The sequence below is a fragment of the Schistocerca gregaria genome, chromosome 7, assembly GCF_023897955.1.
Source record: "Schistocerca gregaria isolate iqSchGreg1 chromosome 7, iqSchGreg1.2, whole genome shotgun sequence".
Taxonomy (NCBI): Eukaryota; Metazoa; Arthropoda; class Insecta; order Orthoptera; family Acrididae; genus Schistocerca; species Schistocerca gregaria.
The window spans coordinates 69,411,893-69,432,016 of NC_064926.1; positions in this window are offsets into that span (position 1 = coordinate 69,411,893).

Sequence of the window (20,124 nt, forward strand, 5' to 3'; positions counted from 1 at the left end):
CTCAGTTTGGTAGCGAAAGATGCTACTGAAAAGACTGACAAAGTGTCTGATTTGATTACTTCTGTGGGGCGGATTTAATGCGTTTCTGAAATAAATAGCATTCAGCTGTATATGAAAGTTGTTTCTTTCAGAAACATGGATTACTTCAGCTGCTGTCACTCTCAACAGGAAATTGATTGTAATGTCGCTGAAGCAGGATTTAAGCTAGAAAATAAAATAATCGCAAAAATGTGCAACTCAAAATTTACATTTTTGAAAAATTGTACTAATAGAAAATTTTATAAATTATACCAATAATGTAATGAGGGTTTTCAAAGTGAATTACGTATATACTTTATTGAAGCTAACAGTAATTCGCAAAATAAAATTTTATTATTATTTTTTAAATTATCTTTTATACATATAGATCCACATATTCCAAGTCATTTCTGCACTACAGTGAACCGTCAGTAAAAATATTAAATTGCGGATTTTGCATTAAATTCTATCATATCACATTAGAATTCGTCGGTTTTTATGCATGCTCCATACAATGAATGCTTTTACAGAATAGAAGTCATTGTGAGATGGCCCTTTAGTACTAATCGTAAGAAGTTTACTCTTTCCACAAAAAAAAGATTTCCTATTCCCGTTTCTATATTGGTCATGATCACCCACAGTCAACTGTGTGCAGGGGAATACTAGTGGCGTATTCGATACTTAAATCGATAAGATGGAATTGTTCAAAAGTCCGATTAATAAAAATGAACTGCACCAACTCACTGAACATCGTTCCAGTGCATCTAGTGTTCAGCACCTTCTTAAATAATGTCCATTCCAGCAATATGATTTAAATTTGTAGATGGGGCGGAATTAATTATTGCATCTATCTGTGATTTGCTTTTTGCAATACCCTTCATCATTTTTACAGTTTTTAGGATACAATATATTAAATGCTCCTATCTGATCTTATCCCCTAGACTCTCATTTACATTTGTAAAGAAGATATCTAAGAATTAGCAAATCATGTATTTAATAACGCTTCAATGCTATAATGAATCTTGTATTATGTTTCCGCAAACTGCGAACTCCCACTTTCTTGAAATCCTGGACGTACTTTACAAGAATATAAGTATTTTAAGGTCCTCAAGTTTAAAACTTGTGATCTGGTCATCTGTTTTATTCTCCGACTATATCAAATGAATAAGTCATGCTAATTGCCAGTAAATTAGCCTATTACACAAATGTTCTCGCTTTTAATTTTGAAAAAATTGGTTTGTATAACCGAACATACATATTTTGATGATGACTCGTGTGTTACTCAAGTCTAATAATTTTTGATGCTTATAACACTTGAAAATGACCTGAGGTGGAAATCTAGATTGTAGAATGAAATATGTTGTACAGTCAAATGGCGGTTGTATTTTTCAAAACCATGAATATGTATCCTCTCTCTGGTACACCCCGATAATGGACGCACTGTTAAGTAGTGCATATACATTTTCCCCTCTTGCACACTTTTTACATATACAGAGTGTAACAAAAATATACACAATGCAGGACATATTCCTCACACACAGACGAAGAAATTATGTTATGTGGATGTGAGTCTGGAAAGGCGTTCTATCGATGTTACAACTCATTTTCTCCAACTCATTAACCATGGTGAACATACACGAACAGAACGCACGAGCAAACCACATGAAGCTCTTTCTCGTAGGAGATGTTTCATATGTCCTCCGTGGGCTCTTATTCATGCATCAATCCACGTCGCCGTCGTGACCCTCGGATGCGCTGATGTATCCCTGGAGTACTGTGTACGGTTGTGCAGCCTTCCATAATACGGGAATACACCTTGTACTGGGGTTCCATACTCAAAAGCTTTCAAATGCCCCCACAAATGAAAGTCCAGTGTATTTAGGTCCAGAGAGCGTGGAGGCAAAGCATTGATCCGTCTATACCTATCCATCTGTCATCAAAACTGTTATCCAGAAGCCGATGGACATTAACGCTAAAATGGGGAGATGCTCCATCGTGCATGAAGTACATGTTTTGCCACACAGTTAAAGGCACCTCTGCTAACAGATCAGGTAAAACGAAATTATGATAGCTTCGTACGTTGAGCCTAGGTGGGAGAGAGTGAAGCCCTATTAAACTTTCACCGACAGTGCTGTCCAAACATTGAAGAAGATCTTTGTTGATGTTTCAACAGTTTCATGAGGACTGATGTTTGCCCACAAATGCCGATTGTGAAAATTTACAATTTGATCTCGTTGAAACTCGTTGGAGAAAATGAGTTCTAACAATACGAAAATAATGCGTTTGCAGACCCATGTTCATATCATATAATTTCTTCGTCTACGTGTGAGGAATGTGTCCTGGTATTTGTGCCGCACATTATTGTTACTTCCTGCCCCCCCCCCCCCCCCTCCCACAAATAGAAGTCCAGTGTGTTTTGGTTCGGAGAGTGTGGAGGCCAGGCAGCTGGTCCATCTCTACCTATCCATCTATCACCGAATCAGTTATCCAGAAGCCGACGCACAGTAACACTAAAATGAGGAGACGCTCCATCGTGAATGAAGAACAAGTTTTTGTTTGTTTTGTTTTTGTCTGAATGATGTCGATAAAGTGTCTATCAAAATTGAATACCACCTGGCTGGCATTATTTTCGGTAAAGCATCATCAGTAATTATTTTACACATTGCATCCTCCATTATTGTGAATATTATCATGACTTTCATAATTTGCATTGCAGCTGAAAGTTTATGTGGTAAAAAACACTTTAAGCTGTACACTGTTTTTTAAATAAGGAAAACTTTCTTGTAGGACTGTTTTCCTTCGTTGTTGTGTAGATGATTGTCATAGCAGCTACTGCATATTCTCCAGCGTTTTAGCAAGATGCAGGCGAGGATTTGACGGAATTTGGTGCCTCTAACGACTCTCGAATTGAATTCTTATGGTCCACCAATATTTCATGCCTCCTTGATGTATCGGCTTTAACACCATGATATCCTGAATGTAAAAGGAAAATAAACAACCTTTAGTGGTCACGGAATTACTTGTATCTAGACTAGAAGTTACAATTAGAAGTAAGCTATACTTGTAATATATGTAAGTCAAATTATTTATTTACTTACGAATAATTTAGGACTGCTATAACAAATTAATTATGTTGACATTTATACTTTTAACCAGAAACTTTTTTTTCAGAGCAACCTTGTATGAGTTAGATATAAATTTGCATTTGCAATTTGTATAAAAAAACTGTTGCAAGCTGTTAAGTTACTGCGTAAATACTACAGCTTACCTGATAATGACGCCAAACAGTTCTTCCTTTTGTGTTCCTGCACAAACTACACACAAATAATGGGATTTCTCCAGAGTACTGCACTTCGTACCACTTATATAACCCTTTTTCCACTATTTTAATGCCAGGTTTTGTTTCTTCTGTAAGTCCATTTTTAGTTTCACTGGTACTAGAAGTTCGTTTCCTTTTCTTCCTTAAAAACAGATTTATCCATCACTTCGTAAACTGCACGAACATACACAATGTAAATTCGACAACAGTAAGTGAACCACGCAGACCCGATCAGTAATGAGGTCCACTACCTGGCAGGAAAACAGCCTTATCGTTTGTTTAAGTGATCTATTGTTGCTGCCAGTTGAAACCTGAAATGTGTTTTCGCCTATGTTGTTTGATTCTGTGGCAGATCGCTGTCGCGAAGGCGGCATTTCGTTTGTTTCTGTGACAGATTTTCAAGTCTATTTTTTTTGTTAATGGCCTAACTGGGATTCCTCGCCCCAGTGCCAGCTTTCGCAAAGTTCAAAAGAACAGAGTCTTACATGCTCCCGCTCTCTCCTCTCGCACAAGGAATGAAAGGTGACATTGAAAAAAAGTTGGTTTCTGTGGCAAATTGTTGTCGCATTTTTCCGAATGCTATTTAAAAGTTCGTCGCATTCTTCGACCTCAAATAGCGAAAAGTGACAAAATCAACTGTGACTGTTTAAGCAAAGTGTAGTGGCAAGCGATGAGTTAACAAAAGAACCAGACCTCAAATTATTTCAAAAAGTATCCATCAGACGGAATGCAACATACTATACGATTGAAATATTGTTGCAGTTGCGTCCATTGATTAATAATGCCATTATCTGCCGTAATACTGCACAATCTAATGTTAACAGGCGCAGATACTGTCGATCTTGGAGACGTTTGTGACATTCATTGGCCTTTTGAAGTGGCTACATTTGAAATTTTGTGTACAAAAGTACGTTGCAAGCTGTAAATGAATCCCATCAACTATATCTTCAGTATCAACACAGCACGCATTCAGTACAGACTGTGGAAGGGAATCTGAAGAGTGATATCGTTTCAGAATTAAAAAAGCGCATACTACTGCTGAACATCTCAACTTATTAGCCATTTTACCGTTGCTCGACCGTAGGTGGTTTAGCACGCTTGAGGTATAAAACGACTTTTTTAAAATAATAATATGAATATTTATATCTGTGTTTGGAGAGAGAGAGAGAGAGAGAGAGAGAGAGAGAGAGAGCTTGATTTTTGATCGAAATTTTTACTTTAAGTCGTAGCTGGAACCTGAATTTTGGTTGCTGCTTCCTTGAATGATCAGCTTCTGCACCAGTTGGTGACGCATTACAATTTGGAGAAAGTTATTGTTCTTTAAGGTTTAAAATATGACTCTGTTAGTTAGTTGGCCGTATTGCGGATAGCTTTGAGCCCAATTTTTCGTAGCTTTTCATACCTAAGGGACCACTCTCGTAAGTAAATAAGATCAAACAGCAATCTGCTTTTCGTGAGAAAAGGAGATTGCTTAGCACACAGACTTCCTTCAAACTACACGTCCTGCTACATCAAAATTGGTCAGTGAAGTTCAGTGCCACACTATTGTACAATAACATAATCCAATTACTGTAATTAAGAAATTATGAGAGGTTGCTACTTATTGAATGAAAACTATAGAGAATGCATTTAATTTCCTGTATTTTAGTGAACTTTTTACACTTACAATTCCGTCGATTGATGGACGGCGACGACAATGAAGTTCACCTCCTTTTCCAAAAACAAGATATTTCTATTCTTCACTTCCAGAAAATTTGTATACATAAATGTTTGGCAACTGTTACACATACTTTACTCGGTTTTATCACTAAAGTATCAATTTTCATTAAGTGTAACAATACGTCCTGAGTGACGGCCTAACAACACGTCCTCTTTCCACAAGATACAGATTAACAGTTCTCTTTCTTTTAATAAATCAATTGTCTTTTTTTTAGGGTCCATACTCAGAGATTCAAAACTACTACCGTTGCAGGGATTGCGCGCTAAAGAGTTTGTTGCTGTCCAGTTGCGCTTCACTTCAAGTACTTTTTGAATCACATTTACATGTACGGTATTTACATACATTACTGAGCTTCTCAGAACAAAATCAGACACAAATTAGTTTAAAAAAAGCAGTGAGGCTCACATATCATTACAGAGGGCAATCGAAACAATTAATCGTTTGCTTGCAAGTGTTGAAATTTCAGAATGGAGAAAACACGGAAAACAGAAAACCCAAATATCATTTGTGTAGCGAACATTATAAAAAAGCACTAGAAAATAATAATTTACAAGCTGGAACGGAATCGAACCAACCTCCACAGTTCAGCTGGTATCCGAAAGTTTGCCTTCTATATCTTGAACAAGTTGCATTAGAAATATGGACTTACATCATCGACACCAGCTAGCTAAAGTTACAAAAATTTGAGCGGTATAGCCACATCTTCATCTGCTGAAAGATTGTATTCAAAAGCAGGATAAGCTCCAGTCAGCGCCGCGATAGACTGAAGAGGAAATTTCTCTCAAAAAGGTTATTTTTACAGTCTCTGCACAGAAAGAGCGTAGTTCATCAGTGCGACCTTACACCGACTCTGTCAGGAAGGGATTGTGAATAAGTATAGATAAACACGACTGGTGCACGGTGCTGTACCATCATTCTTTACTGCTATCGATCTCCTTCTATAAGATAGCTGTTGTATTACAAGCGGAAATACCGCTTGTTGCCGCGTTCCAACTCCGTACAGCACAATTTGTCACCGTCAGACAACCACGAAGTGGCTAGGACTGATCCCGCATGCGGCACACCGCGGAACTATCGCCCGGAGGGGTCGTTTGCGCGACCACCCATCACGGCTGCGCCATCACCCCGTTGCCGAGTAACACAATGAATTCTCGCCTGCATTATTCATATCGAATCCCGACTCATTCACTCTCACACCTTCATTGGAATACAGACACTCGCCGGCGGCAATAGGCATTGCAGTTTCACCATATGGCGTCCTTTCTCTGACAGCGTTATTAAGGGGATCAATTTTAAAGGACGTTTCTCAGCTGTCAGCTCCAGGAACGAGAGCACTAATGCAGGAGGACGAATCTTACAATACAAATAGTATTATTTTAGTGACGTTGTCTCCATTATGTTACGTCATTTCTGTCACAAGATGTCAGTTACCGAGTAGTTTTTTGCGGTTATGTGCTGTTCGTTTAATTAACATAGCTGTCTTAGAGGGACGTCGATGTGTAAACAGTGAATGGCAGGCATAGATCGATGCATATTTTTCAAGACGTGGCAACGCAGTTAAAATCATCTACTGTCACAAACTGGTCGCTTGTTGTATGAATGTAGATACAAAAATCAACCTTCTGCTCGTAGATCCAGAGCGATATTGATATGTAACACAACAGAATCACACACTCCAGTTCCAATGTTTCATTAGGATAATTCCCTAATTGGAAGAAGGTTGGATGATTAGGACATTAGAATCGGAGGTGAAGTTCGATTGGACGGTTTTGGGCCAGTAAATAGGCAAAGACCCGGCTTTTGCCTGATTCTATTTGCCCATATGAGGGTCTGAACTCAACTCATTACTTATCCATACGCAGTTTATTAACTCTGGGTAACCTGGCCTGTGGAACTGACAGGATAAATACGGATAGGGTCATTGTCAAGAGAAGCAACAACAAACAGCGGGTCTGTAACTGTGCATATCGACAGTCGACGTAATACTTAGGTGAATAAGAGATGGTATCAATTCTGACTATAGACAGCAAAGGAGCTTCAATAAATGACGTAGTTGGTCACATTCACCGAGACGAAAACACCTCAGCCATTTAGCGTCAAACATAGCCTGTTTTTAAGCTCAGAAGCCACAAACCAAAATGAATTTCATCAGTGAAAGACGTGAACGTACTATAATCATTGCCAAATCACTTAAATTATTTTCAAGATGTAGCTGACCGACTGTAATAAACGAATAGAGTGAACGGCAATGCAAGACTATTCACAGATTACGTTACAGGATACGGAAAAGTGTCTTCATTTGGTGACTTCAGGAGAATATAGGCTGACGTGAACAGTCAATTGTCTCTAAATGTGGAAAGGGGATGAGTTCTTGAAGATGAACAGTAAAATCAATCCTGCAATCTTCGATTAGAGTATCAGTGGTGTGCTGCTTGAGACAGTCAGGACGCTTAAATAGATATCTCGGCGTAGCGTTGCAAAGCGGTACGAAATGTAACGATTCCGTAAATTCGGTAGAAGCGACCGTGGAAGATCAGCTTCGGTTTATTGAGAGAATTCTAGGAAAGTGCAGCTCATCTATACACTCCGTGCAGAACATTACTGCGAGCCATTTCTGAGTAGTGCTCGGGTGTTTGGTATCCCAGTCAGTTTGGATTAAGGGAAGACGACGGAGCAAATCAGACGCATGCCGCTAGATTCATTAGCGTCAGGTTCGATCAGCACGTTAGAATTATAGAAATACTCTATGAACTGAAATGGGAGGCCCTGGGGTGGAAGCTGGCGTTCTTTTAGGGAAACCAACCAAAGCATCATCTGAAAATGTAAGACCACAAACAAATTACAGATTATAATCGGTAAAATCTGATTTGATCCATTAGAAATCGTTGATGAAAGCATGAACAATGGGTTTGTTTACGAAAAAACTGTTCTGTTGCCAGTCACGATTTTATTTTTGTTTTTATCTTGCACAGTGCGTTCCGGGAAATTATTTCCGTTTTCAGGTTCGTTTTCTGAGTGCAATGCCATTTATTCGTGATGTTCCTACCTGTGAGTTGCTGCATTGTTATGTTATCTGAATTGTAATATACAAAAAACCAGCAATTTTTAAGTAATGGTTCCTCATTGTGTAGGGTTAGTGAGAAAATTTGTAAAGAATTTTTACCTATAGTTTTCTTGTGATCCACTAGTGCGGAAACTTACAAACGACTTTCTGGGCACAGTACACAATCAAATTAGCAAACATACATAAACAAACAGTTACAAAGATCTTTTTGCATGTGGTCAACAGAAGTAACGCTACAAGTCGTCCATAGAGTATGTCTACTTTTGAATCACTGTTCCTTAAACCAGCAACATATAAGGCAGTGAGTGTTGCACAAGGAAATTAGAAACAATTTAATAAAGAAAGCATTTAATGGAAAATAAACATAATGAAACACCCGCTCAGTACTAGACGAAGTAAGGAAACACCCAGATACAAACTACAACACAGAAAATAAAGATAAAAACAAATGTATATCTAGCACCCCGTTCATTGTTTGTATATCACAAGACGTTGCAAAGATCTTGAAGAGCCATTAATTAAAAGTTGGGCTCCCTATATGAAATAAATTACTGGGGAACTAATTCATAACATAAAGTTCAATCATGACACGCGTTTTGACTATGGAATGTAAGAAAAAACATACCAGGAACGCTCCATATTCTGTCTAGGACAAACAGGCTCAGATTTCAACACGAGGTACGCAGAGAACATTAAATAACGTACATACAACAGACACAAAATATCGGCAATAGAAACACACATACGCAACACAGGACATCCATTTGGAAAAGCAGAACAAAATGTCAGAGTACTCCACACATTACACAAAGGATCTGTTGGAATAACTGGAGATACATTATATTACACAGAATATGAACACAACATACAAATGAGAAACTGGAGAATTAATAACTGAATTTTTTATATGATTCGACAAGATACCAATATGAAAATTTTGGCGCTTAGAAATAACTGCCATCGTAATTATACTACATGAGCAACAGTGATCAAAGAGTATACACACTCCGTGAATGAGCTATAGCGTTATTTCCGATGACTACATGTGGAAACAGCTTTGTAACTGTTTGTTTATGAATGTTCGCAAATTTGATCGTGCACTGTGTACAGAAAGTTGGGTGTGACGTCTAATATGTGAGAGTTTCTGCGTAAGTGCATCACAAGAACGCTGTACGCAAAACTTTTTTTCCAAATTGCACCACATACTCTTAATAATGATCTACCATTAATTACAAATTGGCGTTTTTTATACATTAGAGGGAAAACAATAAAAGAATGCAACACCTACCACTGGACAACATCACGAATAAATGGCATCACACGCAGAAAAGTACTTAAAAACGGGAATGATTTCCTGAAACCCGTCGTGCACAGTATAAATAAAAAGAAATTTGTCACTGGTAGCGTAAAATTTGTATCACAAACGACAACACTGTCCGTCTAAGATTGATAAATTTTCTGAAACTTACGTCTAGTCTCACTAATCCTGAAGACTCAGATGATATAATGAAGCAGTTTCGTTTTCAATCAGTTTACATTCTTTTCCTGAATAGTATCTGAATGAATGGCACATTGCCCCGTACCAAACGCAACTCCTTCAATATGACATAATTTCTGTGGATTAATCGTCAATACCATCAAGCACTATCTTATTATTTAATAATACTATGGTGGGCGTTCAACGTTTCGGGGAGAAAATGACATGGAAAAGGCAGTAATCGAATTTATTACCTCCACTTCTGAGGTCAGTGATGTTAATAGTTATGGTCTGAATATTATCTGTAAGGCTTAAATTATTTAGGTGGCGCATCTAGACTAACAAATGGTCACTGCATCACACACGAGGAACATGTGACGTACACGTAACAATGTATCTTATCGCATTCTTCTTATCGTCTGTACTTCCTATATTAGCCCATTTACCTTCAAGTCTTCAAACGATTTTACGTTTTGTGTATGTAATACCTGTACTTTCAGTTTTGGGTGATAAAAAATAAAAATTTAAAAAAATAATTATCAAAATAATTCTGTGGCGATTCTGTTTTTGTTTTTATTTACGGTGTAATACACACAACAAAATTTTTTAGAGTAACACTGAAATAAAGAATGTTAGGAATTTCGAGGAGATACTATTCAAAACCTAGGTGCTGGGAGATTTATCGTAACAGTCGGCATATACTTATATTCATGGTGAAAACTGAGTGTCTGTGGCTAACTGGCTACCACAGTGGATGCTGCTCACTGGATACCAATTACCGAGCCGAGCATAGTGTCGTAAGCCAGTACCGAGCATTCATATTATGCAAATCAACATGTCACTTCCCTATGCATCGTCTGAAAATGAGCCTGAAAAAGTTCGATAATTAGTTAATGGAATATACAAATATTTAAAAAAAGTAACTGGTTGTAGTTTTGTGTGTTTATATAGCTTTTCTGTGATCTGGTGGCGACTCGGACTCACAGTGACGTGACAATCATATCATGCTGTCAGTAAAAGCCGAAATCAGCGTAGCACATTTAGCATATTGTTGCTCTCACGATACTATGTACCATACTCACTGAAATAATCAGGAGTCAGAATTTCCTCGCTACCGATTACTGTCAGGCATATTGTTCAGAATGGATCAGCTTTAAAAAAAAATTTTAAAAAAGGCGTACAGAAGATCTGATAAGCCGTCCTTCCAGGTTTTTGTGTTTCAAGAATATAGCGGAGTGATCCAAAAAGAAGCAAGTCCGTCATTGGTGTGAAATAGCAGGCAGCTTAAAAAGCTGATAACAGTATCAGCTAAGAGGAGAGAAGAAATAAGAAGGGCGAAAGCTTCCAGAGCGGTGGCGAAACATGCCAGCAGCGCGTCCCCGCGGGTTTCGAGATCACGGTGGGAGTCCTGTCCCGAGATTGGCCAGGGAGCTTAATAGAGGGCGCTTGATTGGTTCTCTCTCAAGGGATGTGCCCCTCCGCGTTCTCAGTTACGTCATGCTCATCGATTTCGCTCGAGACTTGTCTGCCGTGGTCACGGCACAGACTGCACTTGTGGTTGTGTCGTTCTAAAGCTGATATGTTCAATGGTCAGTAAGATTTTGAATCAGATACGTCACATAGAAGAAACAGCAAGCAGCACAACCTTAATTGTTTAATGGAGACCAGATAAGAACTTGTTAACAATGGCTCTGTCTTTTCGGTAGATACCACTAATAGTCAAGCACTTTCTGCTTTTATTGATGTGAAGCACAATTTTAAAAATGCCATTCCTGGGCCTATTGGGCGCCTTAGTCTCCAGATTAGACACAGATAACATTTCGATATTCCTTTACAAGTATTAAAATATCGAGGGAGTGTCTTGTGTCTTGTCCTCATCGTTGGAGATGATCAGTGTATACCACATGTGGCGATACATCCTGCGTGTCAACAGAACTGCTATGCGGAGTGGCCGTGAGGTTAGAGGCGCCATGTCACGGATTGCGAGGCCCCTCCAGCCGGAGGTTCGAATCCTCCCTCGGACATGGGTGAGTGTGTTGTTCTTAGCATGAGTTAGTTTAAGTAGTGTGTAAGTATAGGGACCGATGACCTCAGCAGTTTGGTCCCTTAGGAATTCACACACATTTGAACATTTTCAATAGAGCACAGTTTAAGCAAGTGGGAGAGGAATTCCCGTTTTGGGGCTATCTACATGGGATAAAGTGGGAATCCTAGAAAGTCTAACATTGTTTCCCAGTAGGGCCGTACTGTACAATCATCTGCTTCCTTTTGTTCACCTACATTATCCACCTTCCTCCTGCCCCTTGAAATTGGCCTCAACTATTGAGAGCGTCTGAGATTTCATTGAGCGAGCAAGTTGCAGACGCTTTGGATCCAGCAACAAGCAAACCGTGTGTGTCGAAGCCAGCTCATGAGCGGTCGCGCACCAGGATGGTTCACCAATGCCGTGCCTTCTCATTTTCTACTGATAGAGTATGCAACAGGCTGCTGGTACGTTCTTTCATTAAGTTGTTTGTAATTATACTGAATGACGACCGACAACAATTTGTAGCTCTTTGCACTAACGATCTGCGCAGTAGAAGGTGTAAGCTCATGGGGATAAGACTGGGTCTCACGTAAAATAACTTCAGGCACCTTCAGATGTCGAGAGTGAAGTGGACAGGGTTTGTGATAGGCAATCAAGGTAGCACTCAAGACCCTTCGTCATTTCTGTCCACCAAGTTAAGTAGTTAGTTGCAACAGGCGTAGACTTAATCGTCGGTAAAGCAGATGCCAGACTGAGATTCATTGGAACAATCCTAAGGAAATGCAGACCGAAAACAAAGGATGTAGGTTACAGTAGGCTTGTTCGCCCACTGCTTGAGTACTGCTCACCGGTGTGGGATCCGTACCAGATAGGATTGATGGAAGAGATAGAGAAGATCCAACGGAGAGCACCGCGCTCCGTTACAGGATCATTTAGTAATCGCGGAAGCGTTACGAAGATGATAGATAAACTCCAGTGGAAGACTCTGCAGAATAGACGCTCAGTAGCTCGGTACGGGCTTTTGTTGAAGTTTCGAGAACATACCTTCTCCGAGGAGTCAAGCAATATATTGCTCTCTCCTACGTATATCTCGCGTAGGACCATGAGGATAAAATCAGAGATATTAGAGCCCACACAGAGGCATACCGACAGTCTTTCTTTCCACGAACCATACGGGACTGGAATAGAAGGGACAATCGATAGAGGTACTCAAGGTACCCTCCGCCACACACCGTAAGGTGACTTGTGGTGTATGGATGTACATGTAGATGTAGATGTTGACACAAACATTAGACTGTCAACAACCAGATTCGTTTCACCTTGTAATAGATGTTTCGTTTATTTCGGCACAAAATTAATGTACTGTAGCCCCATTGAAAAACTCGGGAAGTCGATACGTTGGTTTTGCAATTAGTGGTGCAAAGTAGAGACAGCTGTATGCTTCTCAACGGGTGGTTTAAAAAAGGATTGCAGGGCCTTGTGTGTCGAGTGACACCTTGAAAAACGCAAGAGCTGTCATAAAATCGCCTTCATAACTCACAATCCAGGTTACAGACCACGACAATAAACAGAAGAATTAAAAGAATTGAAGATTTGCTAGACGACAACCATTTTGGCGCTAAGAAAGACAAAACCACCAGAGACACATTTCTGTTAACACATCCTGTAAATGAAGCAAGGTTTGAGAAAAGTCGACACACTTTCATGGGATTAATCTTACTATAAAAACTGTCGGACAATGTAAACAGGGCTAAGACGTTTAGAATTCTTAGAACAATACCTGTATTTCATAGGGAAAGATAGTTAATATACAACATGTGCGACAACCAAAAGGAAATGAAAAGAATAGCAGATCAAGAGAGAGGGTGGTTTTTCTTCTCTACTGTTCAGTTCGTGCACTGAAAAAGCAATCGAGGAAATAAAACAGCGATTGTGATGTGAGACTGAAATTCAGATTGAAAGGATAACAGTGAAAAAATTCACTGATGACATTGCTCTACTTTATATCATTGACGAAGAATTGCGGCAGTTACTGAATGGAATAGTGTACTCTGCATGGAATGTGGACTGTCAGTAAATGAAGAAGAAAGAATTGAGCAGCGCCAGAAATGAGATCAACAACAAACTTTACAACAAAATTAACGGTTACATAGTAGACGAAGCGGAGGACTTCTGCTACGGAGGAAAAATAATGCGTGGCAGACGAAACATGTAAGACATAAGATTCAAGCTAGCACAAGCGAGGAAAGTATTCCTCCCGATACGAAAGTCTTCCAGGATCAAACATACGCCTTAAACTGCGAACGAAGTTTATGAGAACGTAGGTATGGCGCGCAGTATTGTATGGAAGTGATCACAGACTGTGGGGAAATTGGAAGAAATGTAGAATCGCATAATCTGAGATGTCATCTAACAGAAGGATGCTGAATGTTATGTGGAGTATTCAAGTAAGAAATATGGAGCTTCTCTGTATAATCGCCGAGGAAATGAATATGTAGTAAACACTGACTGGAAGAAGGGTCGGGATAACAGGACACTAGATAAGAATCAGGAGAATAATTTTCGTGATACTAGTGGAATCTGCAGAAGGAAAAACTGTAGCGGAAGACAAAGAGGTTGGAAAACACACAGCAAATTGAGGGCGTTGAGTGGAGGTGGTACTCTGATGAAGAGACTGGTGCATGATGGGAAATAGTGCCAGGCGCCAGTGGTAACACTGATGACCAAAAAAATGAAAGACGTTATATATCTGGTTTACCTGTCGTAGTGGAGTAAGAACACTGTAAGAAGTATCTTCTTCTATCAGAGCACAGTTTTCGCATTGAATGTTAACATTCTCTTTCTCTCCCTTTCATCTGGAATGTTCTGAGCATGCAAACGCATTACCATCCTCGTAAATTCAACTCGGCTGGACTCTGTAGATGGTACTGCCCCGATATTATGCTGGAAATAGCCAACAACCACACGGTGAGCAAACAACGCTGAGAACTGCAGGTTTCGTCCGGAACGAGCAATGTAAATAGCTGTGATTATGGGTGGCCCGTTGCTACCACGTTCCAAGATCTGTGTATTTTCCTTGTTAGCGCAAGGATTTATGTCGGCGAGGTGCGTGCTTTGCAAGATAATCACTCGGTGGCCTACTGGGCAGAGATTTTGTTCCATCACCACACGCCAACATGAGCGCTCGACAGACACTTTCTGCTCCTAGTATAAGACGGTCATTTTCTTCCTGGCAAGGTCACCAGTCATCGTCACGTGATCCGCGCAGTGCCGAAATAGCAGCGGAAAAAAAAAACCACAAAGCAGCCGTCAGATATTTGGCAAAAAGTAATAGGGGGGCCATTTTCTGGCAGACACAAGTGATCTAATTTACGATAAAGGCGCTGGATAGTAACAGAATATCTCACTCGAAGAGATGTGCGACGCCTGTACAGATATTCTTCAATGAGTAAGAATTACATCATATAACAAATTTTTACAATTTCCAGTCCAGCATTCCGCACACACCTCACACAGAAATATATGAGTTACGATAGTGTCCCCTTGCTATAAATTTTGCTGTGCTTGTATTTCCCGAACAATTGTAACGTCCCCTTAGAAAAATTATGAATGACAGTGCAGGTAATCTTCTACGTTATTTGATTATCAAACAGCTGGGCAAAACTCAACGTACTCAAACCGTTTGCTCTTTACGTATTCTGATCATCACTAAACTGACACAATATTTTTTAGCGCAACACAATCTGACTTTCAAGAATCCCTACAAAAGAATGACCCTGACTAACAATAACCTATACCTTTCATGAATCACTTACCTCACAAAAATTTTCGTTACTCGAACTACTGCAATACATCAAGCGCCAATATTGCCAGCTAAATGAAAGATTCTAACTACTGAAGACACTAATTACTGATAGGAAGAGTTAGGAAATGAAAGATTTTGATAGAGAACAAACAATGTATTTACTTTAATTCCATCCAAAAATCATAATATGTATATAACTTTATGACATCCAGTTAAACAAATTTCCTTTTTCTGACGGACACACGGCCAGGTCATCCTCTCTCAAAACTCCGCCATCTCTCTCCCCACATCCACCACTGCTGGCGGCTCACCTCCCAACTGCCTAACGATAGGCGTTGTCAGGGTTGTGATATCCAGACAGCGCGATTCTCGTACCAACCTCACGAAATTCTCGTATTTCAGTAATAATTCTCGTACGTTTTGAATTTTTTTATTCGTTATATATTCAAAAACCTTATTTACAAATGAATAAAACTATGAAACAAATTCGATGTCTTCATCTTCTTCTTCCTGTTTCGTTTTATAAAGAGTGTGCGACGTCATTTTCTCGTACATTCCGTGTGTTGCCTCCAAAGTTACACGTGTTCCGTTGTTTCCTGGTCGTTCTTTAATGCATTCAGAGGCAAGAAGTGCTCCATTCAGTGTACTGGTTTGGAGTCTGTTCCTAATTTTGGTTTTCATGAAGTTTAACTGAAGTTTAACATGAAACTTCAATAACCTGACAAGTATGAAATCATATTATTAACTAGTTATTAACTTCATTGATTTACACACCTTATAAAAAACTCTTTCGCAGTCTGCATTTGAATGAGGTAAACTCAAAATTGAGAGAGCGAAAACGCTCAATTCCTTAAATTCTTCAGATTCGCTATTCAATATATTCCACATTTTATCCGGTGATTGTTCCTTTTGTAGTGAGTCTGGAGACAAGCCAAAACCAGAGGGAGACGCCTCCACTGGTCATCTGTAGTTTGTGCTAAATCGAGATCTGAGGGAGGAATTATACGTGGCGACAGTTCCATTAGAGACGTGAGTGAAGGTGTTGTATCTCGGAAACTTTGTGATAGGGCATTTGTAGGTTTGAGTGCCACTAGTTTGGACAGCGCTTTATCTTCCATATCATACCGTAATTTGATCTGGCACGAAGCTGTCTGTAATATTTGAAAATTAATAGCTCTCATTAGGTATGCCACACATAAACACACAAATGTATAGAAAACAATAAAACACAAATTATATATGATTTCATGCAAACGAGGTGTACTCACCACAAGAAAGTTCCTGCATCGATGATAAAAATCCTTGATAAGATGTGGGTGATTCTTTATCTCTGGTGTGCCAACGTTCTTCAGAATTTTCGCACCCAAATACAGATGTGAATCTTCCAGATGATGAGCTGCATTTTTGGTTCAACATCACTGAAATTTTTTCCCATGACATAAGTGCGTTTCATGAACTAAAGAAGTGTTTCTGTATAGAGAGCTCTAATCTTTTCAACAAGCTCAACAATTACTACTGCTCTAGACTGGAAATACTCGTTGAAAGTAGTAAATTTTGGTAGAATCCACTCTAAGAACATATAATACATTTTTGCAAAGGAGTCATGTAAACAGTTAAAAACTTCTTCAGCACTTAGAGCTCGCTGAGAAAGCCATTTTTCGTTAAATAACAGCATTAGAGCATCCCAGTTTTCCAGCACTGTCCTAACAACCGCTATCATTGACAGCCAACGTGTCTGTGAAGGATGTAGTAATTTGTGTGGTTCCAAGTTTAAAAATACCTGAAATAAAACATAATGTTTAGCCTATTTCCACACGAACGGACGTAAAATAAAGCCTACGAGATATAAAATGCTAAAATAACTGAAATTCCTTGAACTCTGCCTGCCTCCGCGCACTGAGTTTGAAAAAACCATGAGTATTCCTCGCGAAGGTCCTCACATGCTCTTGGAAGACTCTTGCACGCCTCGCTTGCGCATATATGCACCGAATGACAAACACACTTCATTACAAAAATTCCCATGCAGCTATCTCAGAATCTGCTTGCTACAGAATTACGAACTCCCATCATAGTATTGCAACCATCTGCTCCAAAGCCAATAATATTGGCAAATGGAATGTTATGCTGTTGAAACGTTTTTACTTCACCGTTTTAGAGATTTTCTGCAGTAGAAGCTTTCTCAACATTTAAGTCTCCATCTTCATAAACTTTATATAGCTCCCAAAACTTACTTTCAATACAACCTGTAAAGGAGAAGTGATACAAAGTGGTAACTTAACAGGAAAATTTATTTTAGACTTAATTTGGTTATTATTTCAAAACTAGCTCTTATTATTACTCATCTGAATCTTTGTCATAAAAGCGGATCGCCACGCAGGAAGTTTTCACAGTTCCGATATCGGTGGACTCATCCGTCATTATGCTAAATTTGGCGTGTTGCAGTTTTTTCGCCAACACTTCTTTGTGTGACGTCCCAATAACATTAGTAACAATGGCACGTGCTTTGTGCCGTTTAAAAGTCATTGCCCTTGCAATATCCGAGTATGGAAAAATATCTTTTAACAAACCGGATAAATGGTCAGCAGCTAAAAATGCCACATTATGTTCTGCTAAGAATGCTGATAATTTGATTTCAGCTTTAGCAACCTTCCTCTTAACTGGTTGTGCGTTTGTGACAAATTGAGCAACTGAAGGCTGTCGCACAGTAGCAGACTGCACCGTGTTTAGGAGCTTCTTACTTCTGGAATGGTTTTTCATATTCTGGATTTCGGAAACGATGCTGGCGTTGCAATATCTGCATTGCGCCAAGAGCGGATCACTATCGCGCACCAGCCAATTACGTAAACCTGGCATATGTAGCCACTCATCACGAAATTTTTGTTGTCGATGGACAGGCCGAGATTTCACCTCTTTTTAGACGTTTTTTCTCCGGCGTGCACGAAAGTTTCGTGCTTGTGTTTTCCTATTCACTGTCACTTCCCATTTCTCCACTCACAGTAACACACAGTAACCCGAAACACTTACAAAAAGAAACTACACAGTAAATGAATTCAGCTAATCGTACTCGTAATGACTATACGTGAAATACGCATTGTTAAGAGTATCGTTTGTTGAGGACGAAACAATACCGTCTGATGAAATGTCTTTTGTATGTACAACAATTCCACAGTATTGTAGGCTAATTAGGTCTACTGTTAATTGCTTTTCAATAATATTCGATTAAAGTTCCATTTAGTGCTTTTGAGATTCGTTGGCCGCTCTGTTTCTGAAACTTAACAATTCGAACTGAGTGAAATATGTCATGCGAAGCAAAGTGATTCGTTATTGTTAGCTTATTTAATTTATTTTCCAGGGCCAGGCTTTGAACTAAGCCTCATTCCAGACTTTAATCGTTTTGTGATGCCGGTAGTTTGGCGCGCTCTCTCCTGTCTGAAATTTGTTGATTGACAGAGTTTGCATGGATTCGTAACAGTTTCTAAGCATTTTTAAAATATAACAGATGAATTGATTATTTTCCAAACAAATGTGTATAATGTATATTTGGTAAAAAATTTGGACCCGCCGCCATAGCCACACGACTTGTTGTGGTGTCACGAGCCCGCAGCTACTAAGGTTCGTGTTCCCCCGTGGACATGTATGTTTCTGTGATGTCTGTAGACTAAGTTAGGATAGGATAGGGTAGAGTGAGTCGTCTGTAACGACTTCAGTTACCGATCGGATTAAACGCTACAAAAAAAAAAAAGGAGGCAAAATTCTCGTATGTTCGTGTACGATATTCACTTTTGCCTCGTACATCGTACAAATGAAATTCTAGTATGCGTACGAGAATTCTCGTACATATCACAACCCTGGGCGTTGTTCACATCCAACTGCCCAACACTAGCGAATATTCCAACAATGCCAACCAGCCACAGACTGCACACAGCACAGTCAGTGATTTTCATACAGAACGCTACGTGGCGTTACCAACAAAAAAACCTAAACAGCTTACTTACACAATAGCAGGCTTAGGAAAGCGGTAAAAAGCAAACTCAGAATATATTTTTCTAAGTATTCGAATCGTTTTAGCGTACAAAACACTTGCGTATCGTGTCAGATGAAGCTGGGTTATAAATAATCATATTTCTTAAACTGTTGGTCTTTCGTTGATGAAATTTGCAGCCAGTATTTTTGTTACAAAAAAAAAGGTTCATCGTCGCTTATCTAAAAGTCCAAATGCTCCCTAGACTCACTACGAGCGTCATCGACAGGCGATGTCCAGTTCAGCCATGTCGTTGCTCTCACTACCTTGTGGCGTTTCTCCTACTGGTAGGCGTGAAGGAGTTTTACAACTGTCCACCTGTTCACACACTTCCTATACTTAGTAATCTCTTTCTCTCAGGTGAAAACGCCTGCAACGGGAGCCTGACATTTAAATCGTCAGAATGTGCGCAACGAATTACAGTAGATCTCAAATTATCCTAACTCTGGCTATCCGAATCACTCATTATCCGAATCGCAAAATAATGATTCTGTGTACGCTCGCTATTGTCCTTCTCTCGGCGAAGCTAGTGTGGGGGCAGCGCGAACATAGCTGGGATGATGAGTCATGTCTCAAGGTGGCAGGCCCGGCCAACGTGTTAAAAACTGTTCCTTTTGATTACCAGTCATTCTGTGTGCCGTGGACCTGCTCACTGAGCGCGTTGTTTTGTTTGT